Here is a 23,646-nt window from a genome sequence, read left to right as displayed (position 1 = left end):
GTGCTTGCTTTGGCAGCACATATACTAAAATTGGAATGATATAGAGAAGATTAGCATGTTCCCTGTGCCAGGATGATTAAGTGAAGTGTTCCATATTTAAAAAAAAAAAAAAACCCTCTCAGGCCCCCGGCGGTGGGAGCTTGGAGCAAGATGGCAGCACGAGTGCTGGCGCCGAGGAGCTGCCCGCTGGGAGGCCTGGGACGGCGGGCCGCCGTTGGCAGCCTCCTGCCCCGGCTCCGGATACTGATGACCTCCAGTAAGAGGCCTTGGGAAGACAGCTGGTTAAAATCCTTATTTGTCAGGGAAGTTCATCCAAGAAAAGATGCTCACTCTAATCTCCTAGCCAAAAAGGAAACAAGCAGTCTGTACAAATTAGTTTCATAATGTTAAGCCGGATTGCCTAGAAGCACACAACAAAATTTATCAAGAGGTGGTCCTAAGATTCATGAAGACAAACATTACCCTTGTACCTTGGTGGGGACTTGGAACATGTATGGCGAGCAGGATCAAGCTGTCCACCTCTGGAGGTACGAAGGAGGCTATCCAGCTCTCACAGAGGTCATGAATAAACTCAGAGAAAATCAGGAATTTGTGAATTTCCGTAAGGCAAGAAGCAACATGCTTCTCTCTAGGAAGAATCAACTGCTATTGGAATTCAGTTTCTGGAATGAGCCTGTGCCTCGGTCAGGACCTAATATATATGAACTCAGGTCTTACCAACTCCAACCAGGAGCCATGACTGAATGGGGAAATTACTGGGCTCTGCAATCCACTATAGACAGGACGGGAATGAAGCCGTGGGGGGTTCTTCTCTCAGACTGGGCAGCTATACATGGTGCACCGTCTTTGGGCTTACAAAGATCTGCAGACCAGGGAAGACATATGGAATGCAGCATGGCACAAACACGGCTGGGAAGAATTGGTATGCTACACAGTCCCGCTTATTCAGGAGATGGAGTCCAGAATCATGATCCCACCAAAGACCTCACCCCTGCAGTGAAGCTCCAGAGCTTTGACGTGCCTACACAGATGATGTGATGAGCATTTGCCATGAATTAATATTAACTGTACATCAAGTGACAAAGAAACACTGAGTGTAAGCTGCTGTACATAGCTTGTGAGGCTTCTTTTCTTTAAAATTTATATAATCATGTGAAAGAAGAAACCAAAGCAGTTTGACTGTAGCTGTACTCTTGGAAACATCTGTTTGTCCAATGTTAGCCTCCCACCCTCCAGAAAAAAATGAAAACTTGAAGCAAGACATGGTGGCTCAGGCCAGCACTCTGGAGACTGAAGCAGAATTGCAACAAGTTCTAGGCCAGTCTAAGCTATATAGTGAATTTCAGGCCAGTTTGGTCTATAGAATGAGAGCCTGTCTAAAAATAGATAGCCAGGTATGGTGGCATACATCTTCAAACCAAGCACTTGGAAGGCAGAGGTAGGAGGATCACTGTGAGTTCAAGGCAAGCCTGACTACAGAGTGACGGTTAGGTCAGCCTGGGCTAGTGTGAGGCCCTACCTTGAAAAAAGAAAAAAGAATTGAATACATCTGAATAAGATTACATCTATGAAAAGTAATTAGCTATTTCTTTCTACCAAAAAGGGTGGGGGGAGGAATCTGTTTTAAACTTAAAAGTTTTGACAAATTTCAGGAGGGAAGACAAAAATACACATTTTGTCCTATTTCTCAAACACTTTTTCTGAGTCTCAAACTAGGAACAAATTATAAGTGTGCCCAATAACTAGAGATGTTTGAATCCACTCACTCTGACTGTGCCCACAGAGTGTGCAACATGACATCACTAAATGGGCAGTGTTGGGTAAGGCACATTTCATCAGTAATTCAGTCTTCACAGTGTGTGTGTCTCTATGTGAGAGGAAAATAATGGTTTGAATCTGTGTATCATGTGATTTCAAAATGAACACCTTGAATAGCACTAATTTTATTTATAATATTTTTCTATAAAACAAGTAGCTATTGGAAAAGAGGTTTTATTTTGTAAACTGTCATTTGTGACCTCACATTTTCTCTGGTTAATATTTTAGTAAGCTCATAGCAGATACTTCCAAGATCATGTGTGAAGGATAGTGCATTCTGAGATTTGACATAAAGATACATACATTGTCTAGTTGTTTGATTTTATTAATATAGTGTGCCAATTTTGTGACTGTGATCATGTGAAAGTCCCATTGAACTAAAAAATTATGTCCTATGAAATTCTGTTCCACCAATGGAGGAATTTATATATAAAATAAAGTGTGACTAAATCTCTTATCAAATGTCAAAAAAAAAAACAGCCTCTCAAAATACTTAGTAGCAGAGGCCAGTCAGTTAAAAAGGAGATATAAAGGGAAGAGAAAAGAAGGGAGGAGGGTACTTAATAGGTTGGTATTGTATATATGTAAGTACAACGATTGAGATGGGGAGGTAATATGATGGAGAATGGAACGTCAAAGAGGAAAGGTAGGGGGGAGGGAGGGTATTACCATGGGATTTTTTTTTATAATCATGGAAAATGTTAATAAAAATTAAATAAAAATAAATAAATAAATAAACTCTCTCTAGAACCCCTTACTAACAGAGTTACTCATATAGAAGACAGAACCTCTGACCTGGAAGGCAAGACAGGAGAAATTAATCAGGAGGCCAAAAAATTTGCTAAGTTCAAAAAATCCTGTGAACAGAATATGAGGGAAATGTGTGACACCCTAAAGTGATCAAACATTCAGATCAGGGGTGTAGCAGAAGGAGAGGAAATCCAGGCCAGAGGCATAGAGAACATACTTAACAAAATTATTGAAGAAAATTTAACCAAACTCTCAAAAGTCTAAAACAACTATGGCTTGTAACCCAAACTACTCAGCAAAAGTATCCCTCATAATCAATGATGAAAGGAAAACTTTGCATGAAAAAAGTCAACTCTATGATTATATTAACACAAAATATTTGAACACAGAGAATACTTCAGGGGATACTCCAGTTCATGGAGACTAAACAACATATTTTTAAACAATAAATGGGTTGGTGAAGATATCAAAATGACATTGTAAAATTCCTAGAATGGAACAGTAATGAAAACAAAACCTTCCAATACTTATGAGACACAACAAAGGCAGTCGTAAGTGGGAAATTCATAGTGCTAAATGCCTCCATAACAAAGACAGAGAAATACCAAATTAATAACTTAACTGTCTTCCTAAAGGTTCTAGATAAAGAAGAATCCAACCCTAAGAGCTCCATACAGAAAGAAATAGTCAAGATCAGAGCAGAAATTAATGAATTAGAAACTAAGAAAACAATTTTCAAAATCAATGAAATGATGAGCTGTTTTGTTAAAAAAAAAAAAAAAAAAAAAAAGATTGATAAACCTCTGGCCAATTTGATCAAGCCAAAACAGAAGTCTAAAGTTGACAAAATCAGGAAGGCAAAAGAAGAGGTACAACAGACATCAGTGAAATTGAAATAATCATCATGGCATACTTCCAAAATCTCTACTCCACAAAATTGGATAATGGAAGAAATGGGTGAATTCCTAGACACACACCACCTACCAAAACTAAACTCAGAACAAATTCATTTCCTAAGCAAACCTATTACATCCATGGAGAGTGAAAAGGAAATAAAACTCTCCCCCACAAGAAAAATCCAGGACCAGATGTCTTCTCAGCTGAATTCTATCAAACCTTCATTGAGGTACTGAAACCAATTTTTCTCAAATTGCTTTGTATAATTGGAGACCAGGACATCTTCCCTAACTCCTTTTATGAAGTTAGCATTTTCCTACTACCAAAAACAAGCAGAGGTGCAACAAGGAAAGAAAACTACAAGTTATATCCTTGATGAATTTAGATGCACATATCCTGAGCAAAATCCCTGCAAATTGAATTCAGCAACACATCAAAAGCATTATCCAACTTGATCAAGTAGGCTTGCATTCCAGGGATGCAGGGATGGTTCAACATATAGAAATCATCAACATAATTCACATTAAATAAATTTAACCATAAGAACCATATAGTCATCTCAATTGATGCAGAGGAGGTTTTTGACAAAATATACCACCATGTCATGATTAAAAAGAATAGGCATGGAGGGCTTATGTCTCAACACAATAAAGGCTATATATATAAAGCACCCAAAGCCCAAATAATTCTTATAGGGAAAAACTCAAGGAGTTCCCACTGAGATCAGGAACAAGGCAGGGGTGCCTACTCTCACTGCTCAACAAATTACTAGAAGTACTAGCCCAAGAAATAAGACAAGAGAAAGAAATGAAAGGGATACAAATTGGAAAGGAAGAAATCAAATTAGCCCTATTTGCTGATGACATGATCCTATACCTAAGTGACCTGAAAGTCTCCATCTCAAAACTTCTAAAGATGATTGATTCCTTCAGTAAATTTGAGGGATATAAAATCAATGCTTAAAAACCAGTAGCCTTACTTCCGGTCATGTGTCCGCAGAGACCTCGCAGCCAGCGATGGAGGCTAGACCCCCGGTAACAGAGGCGGTGGCGAGGGCTGCGGCCACTCAGTGTCATCCTCCTGCCCACAGTGGCTCTGAGCAGCGTGGCAGAGCTCGACCGTTCGCTCCCCGCTGGAGGCTGAGACTCCCACCCGCACTTTCTAGCCATCATGGCAACTTCGTCTGAAGAAGTTTTGCTGATTGTAAAGAAGGTACGTCAGAAGAAGCAGGACGGAGCTCTGTATCTCATGGCAGAAAGAATTGCTTGGGCACCTGAAGGCAAAGATAGATTTACAATCAGCCATATGTATGCAGATATTAAATGCCAGAAAATCGGTCCAGAAGGAAAAGCTAAAATTCAACTTCAGCTGGTCCTGCATGCAGGGGACACAACTAACTTTCATTTTTCCAATGAAAGCACAGCAGGAAAAGAAAGAGATGCGGTGAAGGACCTTCTACAGCAGCTACTGCCCAAATTCAAGAGGAAAGCAAATAAATAGCTGGAAGAGAAAAACAGAATGCTCCAAGAAGACCCTGTTTTGTTCCAGCTTTATAAATACCTACTTGTAAGTCAAGTTATCAGTGCTGAGGAATTCTGGGCCATTCGTTTAAATGTGAATGCAACAGATAGTTCTTCTACATCCAATCACAAGCAGGACGTTGGCATCTCTGCAGCTTTTCTGGCTGATGTCCAGCCCCAAACAGATGGCTGTAATGGTTTGAGATATAATTTAACTTCTGATATCATTGAGTCCATACTTAGGATATATCCATCAGTAAAAATGAAATATGCAGAAAATGTTCCCCATAACATGACAGAAAAGGAATTCGGACACGTTTTTTCCAGTCCCATTATTTTCATAGAGACCGGCTAAATACAGGGTCAAAGGATCTCTTTGCAGAATGTGCCAAGATAGATGAAAAAGGATTAAAAACAATGGTTTCATTAGTAGTGAAAAATCCACTGCAAGATTTGACAGCTTTGGAAGATAAACCATTAGATGAGGGCTATGGCATTTCCCCTGGGCCATCAACTTCCAGTTCTAAATCCATAAAGGAAAATAGTAATGCTGCCATCATCAAGAGGTTTAACCACTACAGTGCCATGGTCCTGGCAGCAGGTCTCAGGAAACAACAAGCACAAAATGAACAAAATGGTGAGCCCAGCGGCATAGACAGAAATTATGGAGATGCAGACAGCTTTCAGCCACCAGTCAAAAGGGCAAAGTTACAAGAGTCCATTGAATATGAAGACTTGGGAAAAAAATAACTCCGTAAAAACAATTGCACTTAACCTCAAAAAGTCAGGTAGGTATTACCATGATCCTACCCCAATCTAGTCACTACAGTATGCAGTGAGTCAGGACATTATTAATTCTTTCCAAAGTATTAGACAAGAAATGGAGGCTTATACACCCAAGTTAACTCAGGTTCTTTCAAGCAGTGCTGCTAGTGGTACCGTTGCAGCACTGTCCCCTGGAGGAACACTTATGCAGGGAGGGACACAGCAAGCCATAAACCAGATGGTGCCAAATGATAGTCTGAACTGAAACACTTGTATGTGGCTGTTGGAGAACTGTGGCATTTCTGGTCCTGCTTTCCTGTTAATACACCATTCCTAGAAGAAAAGGTAGTGAAAATGAAGAGTAATTTGGAATGGTTCCAGGTTGCAAAGTTATGTCCATTCCAAGAAAAAATTCAGAGGCAGTATTTAAGCACAAATTTGGTGAGTCACATAGAAGAGATGCTCCAGACAGCCTACAACAAGCTCCACACATGGCAGTCACGGCACCTGATGAAGAAGACATGAGGTGTCCCTGGTGCTCACAGGTTTTGTGAGATTGAGAAAACTGTGACCTGCAGTGACTCTGAAACTGGCCTGACAGACATGCAGATGCTCACAAAAAAAGAAACATCTGCAGCATGCCCAGCTCCAGAGCTGATGCTATTGTACTTGCACGTTAGGGACTGAAAGGAAGGAAGGAAGGACTGTGGCTCAACTAAACCCTGGGGAGGTGACTTAGGGCAGAACCAAATGAGCTAAGTTGCAAATATATATGTATGTGTGCATATATATGTATTTAAAGACTGTTTACTGCAGTTACTCAGGAACTGCTTTTGATTCACATTAAGCTGCTTTTCAAAAAATTAAAACTTTTTAAAGGGTGCATTGATAAAATCTGAGAGTTTTTGTTTTTTGTGTAAATTTTCTTTCCTAAGTTTATGGCACAGGGTAGACCTTAAGTATTTTTCCGCCATCCTCCACTTGGATCCTCAAATTTTACTGAATTCTAGTTGTACCTAACATCAGCAAGTTCTTAGAGAGAGTACCTTAGAACAGATGGAGACTGTTGCTCAGCCATCAAGAACCAGTCAGAAGGTATCCTTGGTCCTGTGTTTCCTATGGAAATAAGGAGTGTTGCACTGATGTTTGTGGTTTGTAGTCCCTAAATGAGAGGGGGCATATTTTCAGGAAATCATGTGGGGTTTTAATGCAGAATTTTGTCAGAAAGACAATGGCTCTGCATGTGTTTTTTTGAGTGCAAATGTATATTGCTAAGTTTTTTTTAAGATGGCATGTGCTTTGAAAAGAGGTGATTGCATTTTTAAGAGTAAAAATCTTACAAGTGAGAAATATAAGAAAACTTACTTATTTTCACCTCTTAAGAAGAAATAAAAGATGTTTCTCATACCTGTTTTTCTCAGTATCTTGACTGTTAATCAATCCAGATGCACATTGGATGACTGGATAATGAAGTTGTGGTACATTTAAACAGTGGAATTCTACTCAGCAGGAAGCAAAATGATACAATGAAATTTGTAGAAAAATGGACAGATTTGGAAGCAATCGTACTCAGTGAACTCACACCATCACAAAAAGATAAACACAGCATGGTGTCAATTATCTGTGTCAATTATTCGTAACCTGGACCTGCTCCAGTTGTCCTCATACCTGAGAGGCAACTCAAGGCCCAGGCAATAGAAGCATTTGGGGGGAGGGGGAAAACAAACACAAAATTAAATCCAAAATGACTTGATATCATAGAAACCTTTATCTTTGGAGATAGCCTAAAAGATATAACCCTCAAAAGGAGTAAGGGGGGGTAACACTGGAAAAATGGGGTTTGGGTGTGGGTGGGATGAAGACCAAGATTAAAATAGTTTTTTCTGTCTCTGACCAGTAACTCCCAGTACCAGAATAATAAAACAATAAATAATAAGTAATAAAATAATAAAATAATAAAATAAAATAAATAATAAAACAATAAATAACACATAGAGTGTAAGGGAAATATCCACATGGTAAGTTCAGACCACAGGAATATCATAATGTAGTAAAAGTGAGAAGTTACCCCAAAATATAAAGCAGATACAAGCAGAAGAACTACCCAAACCAAGAAGCATATTCCTGTGACCAAAGCTAGTGAGAAGAAGCAGAGAGAGTGACAGTGAGAGAAAGAGAGAGAGAAATAAAATAAATGGCCTTTACAGCTCATTGGAAATGTATTCTTTCATCAAATTCATGTATGTAAAGGAGAAGGTCTAATTGGTTTCTATATTTGAAGGGGCAGGTTTCACGGTCAGCCCACCCAGGTAGTGAAGGCTGTCTATCTAGATATCATGCTAGACTGTGGGAAGCAGGGGCACTATAGCAGTTATACATCAGTCTCAATCAGACATGAGTTCCATTCCTGCCAAGAGTTCCATTCATACCAGGGTGAGGTATCATTGGTTCTCTCTGGGCCTTAGTTTCTAACTGAAACTGTCTAAAGAGCCTATCTTTCTCATATTTCTCCTTCAGTAGAACACCTGAAATTAAAATTGTTTACTCATGGCTGCAAATCTCACAGGTACTTTACTGGCACATACCTGAATTATTACTATACTGTCTAACTGGAGAGCCCTTTTGAAAGTGATTTAAGGGCTGGAGAGATTACTTAGTGGTTAAGGCGTTTGGTGGCAAAAAACTAAGGACCCATATTTGACTCTCCAGATCCCACATAAGCCAGACACACAATGGTGATGTAGGTGCAAGGTCACACATGACTAGGTGGCAGTGGCTCAGGCCCTGGTGCACCAATTCTCTTACCCCCTTCTCTCTCTTTTTCTTTCTTCTTCTCTCTCTCTCCCCTCCCTGCCTCTCTTATAAAAGAAAAATGAAAGTGATTTAAAACCATGTGTTTCTGAGGCCAGGCATGGTGGCCTGGCACTTAATCCCAGCACTTGGGAAGCAGAAGTAGGAGGAATGCCATGAGTTCAAGGTCACCCTGAGACTACATAGTGAATTCCAGGTCAGCCTGAGCCAGAATGAGACACTACCTTGAAAAACAAACAAACAAACAAACAACAAAAAAACAACATGTGTTTCTGGGAACAATGACATTTATTTGATTAAGTCAATAGTGGTCAAAGTTAGTGCATCAAAATCATAAAACATGACTTCTGAGTACCAGTAGGTCTTGGTGGAACCTAGCATCTTATATTTCTGAAGGTTCTTGGTAATGTTAATCCTTCAGGTTGGAAACCATAGCATTAGATTCTCCATGGTACCATGACTTAACACTCTCACATCCTGTCTGACCATTCAGTTCAAATTATAGAGCCTTGATGTGGGATCTGAATTTCAATACAGTTTCATACCAGAACTTCAGTCTTGTTCTCCATCACAGCACAATCAGGATCTACCTGGCTCATCACAGCTTCTAATATTTACAAATTAATTTTTAAAAACAATAGAGCTTACAGCCTGCACTGAGGCCAGATAATGAAGTGCTCATTATGAGTAGGCAGTCTTGGGGCCTGCACTTGGGCCAAGAGAGGAACTGTCCATTGCAGGTGGGCAGTCTTGGGGCCCATACTCGGGCCAGTGAGAAAATGTTCATTGTGGGCAGATGGTCTTGGGCCCACACTTGGGCTGAGAGGAAGTGCTTATTGCAGGTGGGCCATGTTTTGGGCTATACTCAGAGAAGACCCCAAAACTTCTTCAAGGTTGGAGGCAACACATTAGACTGCAAGTCCCAAACTGCCAAGCCTGTGACTTGCACCTACAAGGTCTTGTGGCTAACTGCATAGTATGGACCAGCTGGGGGCAAGAAGGAAGTCATCTTCAGGTGAATTTGCTCACCTGTGGGCCTATCTACAACATCTCAGTTCAGAGAAACCTGCCTGTCAGGCCTAGAACATCAGCCCTGTGCCCAACAGAACCTCAGTACAGATAACACTCCAAAGTCCTCAGGCAGTAAATAACACAGCGAGAAAAGAGCACCGCCTGGATAGCAAGCAAGCCAAGTAGGCTATGGCCACACTATAACCTACCTGGAGGTGATACACACAAGGTGGATGCCACTTATATCCCAGGTCACCCATCACAAACAAGCAGGCAGACAACTTCCCCACACTACTCCTTTAACCAACATTGACCTGGTGATACAACTCACAAGCCACAAGTGGAACAAGTACTGCTGTCTCAAAACAATGAGAGGTCATACTAGAGATGGGCAAACCCCAACACAAAACAATCAATATAAGACCTCAAGTTACAAATTACCACCAAGAATGCTTAGCCTCTTAATGGAAGCTTCCAGTAAAAACACAGAGGATACTACAGCATAGAATCACACAATCGGGGACCTCCAGGTAAGATGGCAGCACAGCAGTCATGCCAAACCGCCTAGGGAGGGATTTAAGCAAAACCACAGCAAAATAAACTTTTCTTCTGAAAAGTGAAGGTGTTTAGGATATTATAAGCCATAGGAAAGAAGCAGGAGAGATCAAGATATATCAGAAAGGAAGAAACCTTCCAAAATCCCACTGAGGCAGTTGTGGCCTGGATCCATGCACCTGCTCCACCTAGTGCTGAGCTGCAAGAGCAAAGACCAAATGAGGGGATTTTTCCAATTGCATCAGCCTCCTCACAAAGTTAAGAAACCTGAAAGGGAGACAGCAGAGACCACCTGAGGAGCTGCTGAAGAGGATACAGGTGGGACCAGCAGAGCCATTCCAGTACAATTCTAGGCTTCCTTCACTCTCCTATCCCCTAACCATCAGAACAGTGAATCTCCAGAGAACTCATTCATCCCCCAGTGGCAGGGAATCCAGCACAGCTGATCAGAACACCAGATCCATAGCACAACACAAAGGGATTGAGGTGGGCACTTAGCATTGGTGAGCTTGGAAGCCTGGTGGTAGTGAGGATGACTGACAAAAAAAAGAAGGAATATAGGCCTGCACTGGAAGTGCTAATTGCACTTTCCATGTCAAGGCAGCTTATAGGTTATATATTCTTGGTTGGCTTTACCATTCTCAAGTAAGTTGTATTTGGGGGTTGATTCATAGGGCCTTTGTCTTTTTCTTATGTTATTATTGGGGGCAGGGTCTAATCAGACTCAGGCTGATCTGGAATCTATTTCAGAACAGAAATCTCAATCTCCCAGCTGACAGGATTGAGTGTAGAGCAACACACACCCTTAGGGATTTTGACTTTCTAAGGGTATCTGTTTGTATTAATCCCCAAATTTGCATAGTCTGTGCTGGTTGTTATTGAATGTGTATATTACTCAGTTAATTTTTAGAATTTGGCAGTAAATTTTTTCCACCTGGCCCACTAGAATACTTGAATAGCAGGCAAAATCAAAACCTAGGATTACTTTTGTGGTTGGATTGGAGTACAAGAGCTACACTTGGCACCTTACACTCCTACCCTGAAGATATATAAAGTAGGATTTACACATCTAAGAACACTTCAGATAATTAGAAAGCCCAAGGATCAAATCAACTCAGAATGAAAAAACTGCTACACTAATACACAAAGATTCAAAACATTACAATCCCACAAAAATTATAAATCCATCAAAATGACCCCCAAAGAGACTTCCAAAAAAGAAGATTTTATCTATACTCAAAGAAATCAAAGGAATCAAAGAAGAAAACAAATTCCTAAAAGAGAACACAGAAAACCAGCTTCATGAGATAAGAGGGTCATTACAAGACATGAGTAAGGAAATAGAAATACTGAAGAAAAAACAGAAATTCTAGCTCTGAAAAATATAGTCAGTCAAATAAAAAGCTCTGTAGAAAGTCTCACTAGTAGAAGGGATGAAGGAGAGAACAGAATATATAAAATAGAAGACTAGGCGGGAGATCTAATACAGTCCAACAAAGAGAAAGACAAGCTAATAGGAAAGTATGAATGGGAATTTTTAGATATCGGGACACTATGAAAAGATCAAACAGATACTTCCGGTTAAGATGTTGGCATAGGTACCTTGGCAAAGCAGCCTAGGGGGGAAAAAGACCAAAAAAACTCAGCAAAATACACACTTTTACTAAAAAGTGAGGTGTATAGGAAATTGAAACGGCAGGGGAGAAGTAGAAGAGATCCAGAGCATCCAGAGCCCACAAAGGCCAGCAAAAGCAGCCCTGGCAGGTCTGCTGACTGTGGCAGCAGCGGTGGCACACCAGAAAGGCACCAGGCTCAGCTCGAGCCCCAGGAAAAAGCAGGTGAGGGGAGCTTACACTCACATCAGAGCTCTCCTCAACTCAAGAAACGTGAAGGGTGAGCGACAGTGAACACCAGAGGAGCACATGAGGTAGAAGAACACATGGAACAGCGAGAGAACTAGAGCAGCTGTAGCTCCCTCCCTTCCCCCCCCCCCACCTGAGACCAGCTCCAGTGAACAGAGCAGCAGTCCCAGGAACCAGCCATGCCAACTTGAGCTGACAGCATGACCCAAGCAGGAGCAGGGTCTGGCAGCAAAATCAGCTGCTCCAGCACTGGCAATAGTGGTGCCAGCAGTGGTGGAACCAGCAGTGGCAGCTACAGCAGCAGCAGCAGCAGCAGCTTCAGCAGCAGCTTCAACAGCAGTGGTAACAACCCAGCAGTGGCAGCTTTAACAGCAGCAGTGGCGACAGATCCAGCAGAGGCAGCTTCAGCAGCAGCAGTAGCGGTTCCAGCAATGGGGGTGCTGATCTGCAGGGCCACAGTTGCCAGCCTCAGGTTGCCCTTCAGGAAAAGCCAGTGCCCAGCTCCAGAAATCAAGACAGCAGCCCAACGACCCAGCCAGCAACTTGACTGACACCAAAATCATCCAAAAAGGTAACTGGGATTGGTTGTACCAGTGAAGGGTCTCACTTGCTCACAAGCTGACTAGGATCCCTCAACAGACCAGAAATCTTAACCTCTTTGTTGATAGAGGATCTGGTTGTTATAATAACTACTCTGGCATACGTACTTGGGGCTGTTTTTGATTGAATGGGTACAGGGTTTAGTTAACATTTAGAATCTACCTGTATTTTATTCCACTCAGCCTGCTTGAATACTCCCATAGAAGGGAAACTCAACCCCTAGGAACACCTTTGTAGATACTCTGAGAGCCTTAAGAGCCACACCTAACATCTTAAGCTACTATCCTGAAGATATATAACATCAAATCAATTGATGCAGCTAAGAATACCTAGCTAGCAAGAAAATCCAAGCATTAACTTAATCCAAGATGCAAAAGTATATACATTATAACACAAGAGACACTAAGAAGCAAGACAATATAAATCCACCTAACAGTATTAATGCATCAGAAATGACCTCCAGTGAGAACAAGTTAGAGGAAATGCCTGAGAAAGATTTCAAAAGAATGATTGTAAATATGTTCAAAGAAGACAGAGAACAAATCAAAGGAGTCAAAGAGGAACTCAAAGAGGAAATCAAAGGAATCAAAGAAAACGCAGGACAACAATTTCATGAAATAAAGAAGGCAATACAAGACATAAATAAGGAAATAGGGGGTGGGAAGGAGGGAATTAACATGGGATATATTTTATAATCATAGAAAATGTTAATAAAAATTAAAATAAATAAAAAATAAGGAAATAGAAATAATAAAGAAAAAACAGTCAGAATTACTAGCAATGAAGAACACAGTTAATGAAATAAAAAACTCTATAGAAAATCTCACCAGTAGAATGGATGAAGGAGAGGACAGAATATCTAAGCTAGAAGACAAGGTGGCAGATCTAATACAGTCCAACAAAGAGAAAGACAAACTTATAGAAAAGTATGAGTGGGAATTTCAAGATATTCAGGACACTATGAAAAGATCCAATATAAGAATTCAGGGCATAGTAGAAGGGGAAGAATTCCACTCCAAAGGCATAGTAGGCATCTTCAACAAAATCATAGAGGAAAACTTCCCCCAAATCGGTAAAGAGGTACCAATGCAGATACAGGAAGCCTTTAGAACCCCAGCCAGACAAAACCTGGAGAGAACCTCTTCTCGCCACATTGTAATCAAACAACCAAACACACAAACCAAAGAATAAATATTGAAAGCAGTTAGAGAGAAAAATCAAGTTACCTACAAAGGCAAGTCCATCAGGATTACAGCAGATTATTCAACAAAAACTTTAAAATCCAGAAGGGCTTGGAGTAATGTATTCCATGTTCTGAAAAATAACAACTGTCAACCAAGGTTACTTTATCCTGCAAAGCTACCCATTCAAATAGACGGAGAAATAAGGATATTCCATGACAAAAGCAGGTTAAAGGAGTATTTGAAGACAAAACCAGCTCTACAGAAAATACTTGATAGAATCTTCCATACTGAAGAAAAGGGAAAGCACACATATGAGGAACCTGGTAAACACAAGCAATACTCAAATACTAGTTAACACAAGAGAGCATAGGTAGAACTGGAACCACAAAAAAAAAAAAAAAGGCAAATATAAATACACAACTTTCAATAATATCTCTTAATATCAAGGGCCTCAATGCCCCAACCAAAAGACATAGGTTGGCAGACTGGGTTAAAAAGCAGGATCCTGCAATTTGTTATCTCCAAGAAACTCACCTTTCTACAAAGGATGGACCTTATCTTAGGGTGAAAGGTTGGAAAAAGGTGTTTTAAGCAAATGGTCCAAGAAAACAAGCAGGGGTTGCTATCCTAATAATTGACAGGGTAGACTTTAGTCCAACGTTAATTAAGAAAGATAAGGAAAGTCACTTTATATTGATTAAGGGCACACTCCAACAGAGGGATATTACAATGCTAAACATATATGCACCTAACATGGGGGCTCCCAAATTCATCAAACAAACAGTAATAAAACTAAGGTCACAGATAACACCAAACACAGTGGTTGTGAGTGACTTTAACACCTCACTCTCATCAATTGACAGGTTATCCTGAGAAAAAAATAAACAAACAGGATCTGGACTAAATGAGGTCATAGAAGGAATGGACCTAACAGATATATACAGGACATTTCATCCAAATGCTGCAGAACATACATTTTTTTCAGCAGCACATGCAACATTCTCTAACATAGACCATATATTAGGACACAAAGCAAATATTAACAAATTCAGGAAAATTGAAATAATTCCTTGCATTCTATCTGACCACAATGGAATTAAACTACAAATCAGTAGCAAGAAAGGCTACAGAGTATACACAAAATCATGGAAACTAAACAATACACTACTAAATGATGAATGGGTCAATGAAGAAATCAAGAAGGAAATCAAAAAATTTATAGAGTCAAATGATAATGAGAACACAACATACCAAAATCTCTGAGACACAATGAAGGCAGTTCTAAGAGGTAAATTTATAGCCTTAAGTGCCTATATTAAGAAACTAGAAAGGTCGCAAGTCAACGACCTAATGCTTCACCTTAAAGCCTCAGAAAATAAGAACAGGGCAAACCAAAAATCAGTAGATGGGAAGAAATAATAAAGATTAGGGCAGAAATTAATGAAATAGAGACAAAAAAAAATCCAAAGAATTAATGAAACAAAGAGTTGGTTCTTTGAAAGGATAAACATGACTGATAAACCCTTAGCAAATCTGACCAAAAGAAAGAGAGAAGAGACACAAATTAATAAAATCAGAGATGAACAAGGTAACATCACAACAGATTCCAGAGAAATTGAAAAAATCATAGGGACTTACTATACAAGCATATACTCTACAAAATATGAAAATCTGAAAGAAATGGATGATTTCCTTGATTTATATGACCTGCCTAAATTAAATCAAGATGATATTAATCACTTAAATAGTCCTATAACAAGCATGGAGATCGGAACAGTTATCCATAATCTCCTAACTAAAAAAGGCCAAGCCCAGATGGATTCACTGCAGAATTTTACCCAACCATCAAGAAAGAGCTAACATCATTGTTTCTTAAGCTTTACCAGGAAATAGAAAAAGAAGGAATTCTACCAATCACCTTCTATGAAGCCAGCATCACCCTGATACCAAAACGAGGCAAAGATAGAACAAAAAAAGAAAATTACAGACCAATCTCTCTCATGAACATAGATGCAAAAATTCTCAACAAAATATTGGCCAACAGAATACAAGAATATATCAGAAAGATCATTCACCCTGACCAAATAGGCTTTATCCCAAAGATGCAGGGATGGTTCAATATACGCAAATCTATAAATGTAATACGTTTTCTAAATTGGTTGAAGGACAAAAAAATCACATGATCATCTCATTAGATACAGAGAAAGCATTTGACAAAATCCAACATCCCTTTATGATAAAAGTCCTACAGAGACTGGGAATAGAAGGAACATATCTCACTATAATAAAAGCTATTTATGACACGCCTACAGCCAACATATTACTAAATGGGGAAAAACTGGAAGCTTTTCCACTAAAATCATGAACAAGACAAGGGTGTCCAGTGTTCCCACTTTTATTTAATATAGTTCTGGAAGTCTTAGCCATAGCAATAAGGCAAGAGACACACATAAAAGGGATACAAATTGGAAAGGAAGAGATCAAGTTATCATTATTTGCAGATGACATTATTCTACACTACAGGACCCTAAAGACTCTACTAGCAAACAGTTAGAGTTGATGAAAACCTACAGGAATGTAGCAGGATACAAAATAAATACGCAGAAATCAGTAGCCTTCATATATGCTAACAACAAACACACAGAGGATGAAATCAGAGAATCACTCCCATTCACAGTTGCATCAAAAAAAATAATAATAATAAAGTACCTTGGAATAAACCTAACGAAGAAAGTAAAGAATCTCTACAATAAGAACTTTAAAATACTCAAACGAGAAACTGCAGAAGACACTAGAAAGTGGAGAAACATCCCTTGTTCCTGGATTGAAAGAATCGATATCGTGAAAATGGCAATCTTGCCAAAAGCAATCTACACATTTAATGCAATCCCTATCAAAATTCCAAAGGCCTTCTTCATGGAAATAGAAAAAACAACCCAAAACTTCATTTAGAATCACAAAAAACCTCAAATATCTAAAATAATACTGAGCAACAAAAATAAGGCTGGTGGTATCACCATACCTGATTTTAACCTGCACTACAGAGCCATAATAACAAAAACAGCATGGTACTGGCACAAAAACAGACATGTAGATCAGTGGAACAGAATAGAGGACCCAAATGTAAGTCCAAGTAGCTATAGCTACCTGATATTCGATAAAAGTGCCAAAAATACTCATTGGAGAAAAGACAGCCTCTTCAGCAAATGGTGTTGGGAAAACTGGATATATATCTGTAGAAGGATGAAAATAGATTCTTCTCTCTCTCCATGCACAAGAATTAAATCTAAATGGATTAAAGACCTTAACTGAAACTGAAACCTGAAACTCTGAAACTGCTAGAGGAAAAAGTAGGGGAAACCCTTCAACATATTGGTCTTGGCAAAGACTTTCTGAATACAACCCCAATTGCTCAGACAATAAAACCACAGATTAATTACTGGGACCTCATGAAATTACAAAGATTTTGCACTGCAAAGGACACAGTGAAAAAAGCAAAGAGGCAACCTACAGAATGGGAAAAAATCTTCACCAGCTATATATATGATAGAGGATTAATATCTAGGATATACAAAGAACTCAAAAAGTTAAATAATAAGGAATCAAACAACCACTCAAAAAATGGGCTATGGAGCTAAATAGAGAGTTCTCAAAGGAAGAAATACGAATGGCATATAAGCATCTAAAAAAATGTTCTGCATCTCTAGTCATTAGGGAAATGCAGATTAAAACTACATTGAGTTCCATCTCACTCCTGTCAGATTGGCAACCATCTTGAAAACAAATGTTCATAAATGCTTGTGGGGATGTGGAAAAAGAGGAACCCTTTTACACTGCTGGTGGGAATGCAATCTGGTCCAGCCATTGTGGAAAACAGTGTGGAGGTTCCTAAAACAGCTATAGATTGATCTTCCATATGACCCAGCTGTAGCACTCCTAGGCATATATCATAAGGACTCATCTCATTTCCTTAGAAGTACATGCTCAACCATGATTACTGCTGCCCCATTTATAATAGCTGGGAAATGGAACCAGACTAGATGTCCCTCAACTGATGAGTGGATAATGAAGATGTGGCATATTTATACAATGGAGTTTTACTCAGCGGTAAAGAAAAATGAAGTTATGAAATTTGCAGAAAAATGGATGGATCTGGAAAGGATTATACTAAGTGAGGTAACCCAGGCCCAGAAAGCCAAGTGCCACATGTTCTCCCTCATATGTGGATCCTAGCTACAGATGATTGGGCTTCTGCATGAGAAGGAAAATACTTAGTACCAGAGGCCAGTAAGTTAAAAAGGAGATATAAAGGGAAGAGAAAAGAAGGGAGGTGGGTACTTAATAGGTTGGTATTGTATATATGTATGTACAATGATTGAGATGCGGAGGTAATATGATGAAGAATGGAATTTCAAATGGGAAATCGGGGGGAAATATTACATGGGATATTTTTTATAATTATGGAAAATGTTAATAAAAATTGTGAAAATAAAAAAATTTAAAAAAGATCAAACATGGGCTGGAGAGATGGCTTAGCGGTTAAGCGCTTGCCTGTGAAACCTAAGGACCCCAGTTCGAGGCTCGGTTCCCCAGGTCCCACGTTAGCCAGATGCACAAGGGGGGCGCACGCATCTGGAGTTCGTTTGCAGAGGCTGGAAGCCCTGGCGCGCCCATTCTCTCTCTCTCCCTCTATCTGTCTTTCTCTCTGTGTCTGTCGCTCTCAAATAAATAAATAATAATAATAAAAAGATCAAACATAAGAATTCAGGATATAGTAGAAGGAGAAGAATTTCATTCCGAAAGCATAATAGGCATTTTCAACAAAAGCATAGAAGGAAATTTGCCCAAGTTGGGAGAAAAAAATGACAGGGCAAATACATAAGCTTATAGAACACCAAACATGCACAACCTGGAAAGAATTTCTCCTTGCCATGTTAAACTACTAAACATGCAAACCAATGAAAGTATATTGAAAGCAGTTAGAGAGAAAAAGCAAGTCACCTATAAAGACAAGCCCATCAAGATAATAGCAAATTAACACAAATTTTAAAAGCCAGGAAGGCTTAGAATAACGTATTCCAAATTCTCAACAATAACAACTGTCAACCAAGATTACTTTGTTCTGCAAAGCTATCTATCCAAATTGATGGAAAAATAAGTATATTCCAGAACAAAAACAGGCTAATGGGATTTATGACAGCTAAACCTGCTCCACAGAAAATACTTGAAGGAATCATTCACACTGAAGAGAAAGCAAAGCTTACATATGACCAAACAGGAAAAAATAAACCATGCCCGAGTAACAGTTCAAACAAAAGAACAAAGGGAAAACAGGAAGCACTACAAAACAAGAAGAATGGTGAGAATAAATACATAACCTTCAATAATAATTCTTAATATAAATGGCCTCAATACCCCAACAAAAAAGACACAGGCTTGAAGACTACATGAAAAGGCAGGATCCTGCTGTTTGTGGTGTCTCAGAAAATCATCTCTCAATAAAAGATAAACACTGTCTTAGGGTGAAAGGCAGGAAAATGGTATTTAAGGCAAATGGGCTTAGGAAATGATAGACCTTAAAACAACATTAGTGAGGATAGAAAAACAATGTTACTTTATACTGATTAAAGGAACACTTCAACAGGAGAACATTATAATCCTCAATTTATATGCACCTAACAAGGGGGCTCCCAATTTCATCCAACAACATTAGATCATAGGTCATAGATAACACCAAGCACAATTGTAGTGGGTGATTTCAAAACCCCACACTCATCAATTGACAGCTCATCCAAGCAAAAAATAAACAGAGAGACATGTGAATTAAATGATGTCATAGAACAAACGGACCTAAAAGATAGCTACAGAATATTCCATCCAAATGCTACAGAATATACATTTTCTCAGCAGCACATGGAACATTCTGTAAAATAGACCATATATTAGGATACAAAACATATATTAACAAACATAGGAAAATTGAAATATTCCTTTGTACTGTAGCTGACCACAATGGGATGAAACTACAAATCAGCAACAAATTCATGGGGACTAAATAGTATACTATTGAATGATGAATGGGTCATTGAAGAAATCAAAAAGGAAATCAATAAATTCATATACTCAATTGATGATGAGAATACAACATACCAAAACCTTTAGGACACAATGAAGGCAGTCCTAAGAGGAAAATTTATAGCTCTTACTGCCTATATTAAGAATTTAGAGAGTTCACAAGTAAACAACTTAATGCTTCCACTTTAAGGCCTTGGAAAAAGAACAAGGCAAAGAAAAAAATCAATAGACAGGAAGAACTAATGAATATTGTGGGTTCCTGGGTTCTTGCTCTGGGGTCTGGTCATGGTCCCCCTGAAGGTGCCCAAGAAATGGGTGGGTGAGCATGTGACAGGAGAAAGAATCACTCCCATGAGATAGTTGAATAGCTCTTTTGGTTTATTGTAAGGGAAATGAGTTTATAAGCATCTGAAGGCAGGGGTTAGGGTCATAAGGGGATTGGACATACCAGGTTCATTTCTGATTCCTAATTAGCATATGAGGACATTCATTCCAGCACATAAGCAATGGTGGGGGAGAGGGGCCAGGTGACCTAGGGTCTCAGGGGGATGGCCTGTGTGATGATATTGGCTGATAAGGAGTCTCCTGGCCAAAGGTTACAGGGCTATGGGCAGAGCCTAAGTCCTGGTGTGCTAGGCTTGGAAAAGGAGTGGACTCCTGTAGCCTGGGAGTCCTTAGCCATGCCTGGCAGCTCATGCTCCCCTCCTAAAGGCTCCAGCCTATGCCTGGCAGTGCTCAAAAATGCCCCATTTGTTTTTGTAATGGGGCAGTATCATCTTGAATGAGTTTTTTTATAGTTTACCATAGGTCCAAATAGGTGATGTTTATAGTTTACCATAGGTCCAGATAGGTGATGTATGAGGACTTGATTAGTAGCAATCTTAGCAATATTAGCTATTTGTTAACTGAGAAATTTGATGAGACAGAGGGCTACAAGCAATAGGTTTCCTATAGTAAGGAGGGTGCTAAGGAGAAGCTAAGTAACTAAAGGGTTAGAGAACCAGGTGGTGGGGTCCTCAGGCTTGTACCAGTCAAGCAGCTTAACAACATTTGATTCATTAACAAAGAAAACAATATTCTTGTCCCAAGACCATACATGCCCCCCATGTTCAGCAGTAATGAAGTCTAAGTCTATATGTTTTTGAAGTACTGCACTCATGAGAAAGTTCAACTGCCTCTGAAGAGATTCAAGGCTGTTGGTCACTGGAGGCACCCAGAGACAGCATCACATTGAGGCACACCAGCAGAAGGATGAAGATGTCTTTCAGTTAGCACTGGCAGTTGGCTCAGCTGGAGTTTGTAGGACAATTTTTTGATTTATTTTATTTATTTATGTTTTGTAGAGATACACCTGAGAAGCAATAACAGCTGGGGAACAGTAAGTGGGAGAGGGAAACAGTTCTTTGGAACTGGGCAAGAGATAAGAATAACTTTCTTGTCCATTTTACCTTCAGGGATCCAGTCACCCTAATTCTATTCCCCTTTATTTCTCCCTCTCATGAGAAGACACTCTAACTGCTATTAGGAGACAAGGGATGAAGACATCATATCACTTACTATTTCCTGTTGAATGGGAAACAAAGTTGTGGCAGTTAGAGACTCTCCCAGAGAGGGGAACTATTCTAATGGACCACAGAGTGTAGGAAGATGGTCTTGGAAGAGAACAGTGGGGAGAAAGAATAAAAGTAAGGAGTTAATGAGAAGTGTGCACACAGCAAACGAGTTCTTTTAGAAGTCAAGGGAATACAGGTAGACAGGCTTGGATTTTCCCAGGACTACCTGAGGATGAGCTGGCTGAGATTTTCTTCCAGAACTGTTCATTAAATGGCACAGTAGTATTCAACATGGCTAGTAAAACAGATGAGATATTAGCAGAGTTATCAGAAACTTATACACAATATTTAACTTTCATAATAGAGAGCAATCTACTGCCATTAGATACAAATATATATTTTTTGGTCTCAGAACTTATTTATATATTCCAGATTTGAAAATAACTCTTTTGACATCTATAGTTGTCTTGCTTTATTATAGAATTAGAACTATGGGGAAAAGATGTCTTAAAGTCTTGTTTGTTTCCCTCTTGGAAAGCTCTTGTTGTATTACTTAATAGGCCATTTATGTTTTTAAGGTATTTATAATCTTTGGATATACATTTCTCTCTGAGTGTTTAAGACCAATTTAATTAAGGATTAATTTTGGAGGTCATTAATGGCTCTACAAAGAGATGTTAGAGACAGAGTAGCCCTATAACTTACTGGTGTTTTCTGTCTGTTAGGATGAGTCAGGGCCATGGTGACCAGGTAGTTTTCCCTTCTTTGGGAAGTCAGAACTGATTGCTCCTCAATTATAACTCTCCTGTTTCAGACTGTATACTAATTTTGTTTGGGTTCCATATCCTCCCTGCTCAAGAAGACAGGTGACTTACCATCTCCAGTGGCCTCATGACCTGGGACCACAGGACAAAATATTGGTACTTTTTTCTCTGATAATTCCAATTGGCTTTGTCTTCTACATAAGTAATGTAGAAAGGAAGTTACACCAGCCTGGATGTATGTACATAGGGAGCATATTTGGTTACTGAAATATAATTAGCACAAAATCATTTTGTCCAACCTTTTAAAATTTTGTTGTCCTGTGGCAGCACAAGTCATATATCTGAGTAAATATCTAACAGTTATAAATACAAACAGAACCTGTTGTCAGTCTTGAAAATAATACCAATTAATCTACAAACAAACTAATTAATTTAACCCAGAAATTGTCAGAAAAGGACAGGTAAGAGAGTATAAAGTCTTAGCACCTATGTTTGAAAACATCTGTGATTAGTTCATATACCTGTATGGATACCAATTACCCAGAGAACACTGGAAACAGAACCATGGAGTTTGGAATTATTTTTCTCAGATGAGAACCATTGCTTGAGTATGAGGCTGTACCCTAAAGTAGGGACTATATTTTAAGAGTTAATTTTGTTATAAGCACAAGACTTAAGATCCCAGAAATGAGACAGTTACTTTACATACAATAGATCAGATTCTGGTCTTTTTGAGCCAAAACAGACAGCTAAATTTAAAAAAAAAAAAAAAAAAAAAAAAAAAACAACTTGACTTAAATTTGATAAAGCTTAAGCAAGCTATTCCAACATATTTTAGCCTGAAAATTAGTTTTTTATTTAAGAGTTTGTAAACAGTTGAAAAAATCTAATTTTAGCATGGTGTTTAGGATTAGCCTGAAAATTCGTTCCTACACATACAGGCACATCTTTATACACATACTTTAACATTCTGATCTAAGTACCACTCAAAAAGCATTTTTAATAAGCATTCTTTGTCCAACATTGAAAAATTCCTTCCCAGTTTCTTCAATCAACTCATTTTACCCAATAATTAACCATCTTTTTAATAAAACTATTAAGAGAAACTACACCAAATTGATTAATCCTATTACTCACTGACAAGCAAGTAGTTGAAAGACAATTTTATGTCATTAATACCAATAACGCCCTTGGAAATTATTTGATCAGTAGTAACTAAGGCAAATTTTGTTGCTATCTTGAGGCAGGCTGGCCTAGAAGTCAGGTCAGTTGCCTCCTTCTTTTAAGCAACAGGACATTACAATCTTCCTTTATTGTAAAATACCTGACAAATTATAAGTCACCACTTCAAAGAAAATTCTGTTGTTTTCAATAATCCTCTATATACATTGAAGTTGACCCAGAACATAAACTCAGTAATTATATTTATAATACATGTAACAACGTATGGCATTGTTTACATAAAACTTTAGTTCACCATA

At 39.0% G+C, this 23,646-nt stretch overlaps 3 pseudogenes; all 3 read left to right on the top strand.

Annotated features, from left to right (window-relative positions):
• Nucleotides 1–100, top strand: LOC123464204 (annotated as a pseudogene).
• Nucleotides 101–150: 50 nt separating this feature from the next.
• On the top strand, nt 151–1,134 carry LOC101609957 (annotated as a pseudogene).
• A 3,485-nt stretch (nt 1,135–4,619) lies between these two features.
• Nucleotides 4,620–6,326, top strand: LOC101603796 (annotated as a pseudogene).
• Nucleotides 6,327–23,646: the final 17,320 nt, after the last annotated feature.

Source organism: Jaculus jaculus, chromosome 10, assembly GCF_020740685.1.
Source record: "Jaculus jaculus isolate mJacJac1 chromosome 10, mJacJac1.mat.Y.cur, whole genome shotgun sequence".
Classification (NCBI taxonomy): domain Eukaryota; kingdom Metazoa; phylum Chordata; class Mammalia; order Rodentia; family Dipodidae; genus Jaculus; species Jaculus jaculus.
The sequence above is the reverse complement of the archived record's forward strand: the minus strand, read 5'-3'. Positions and strand labels throughout refer to the sequence as shown.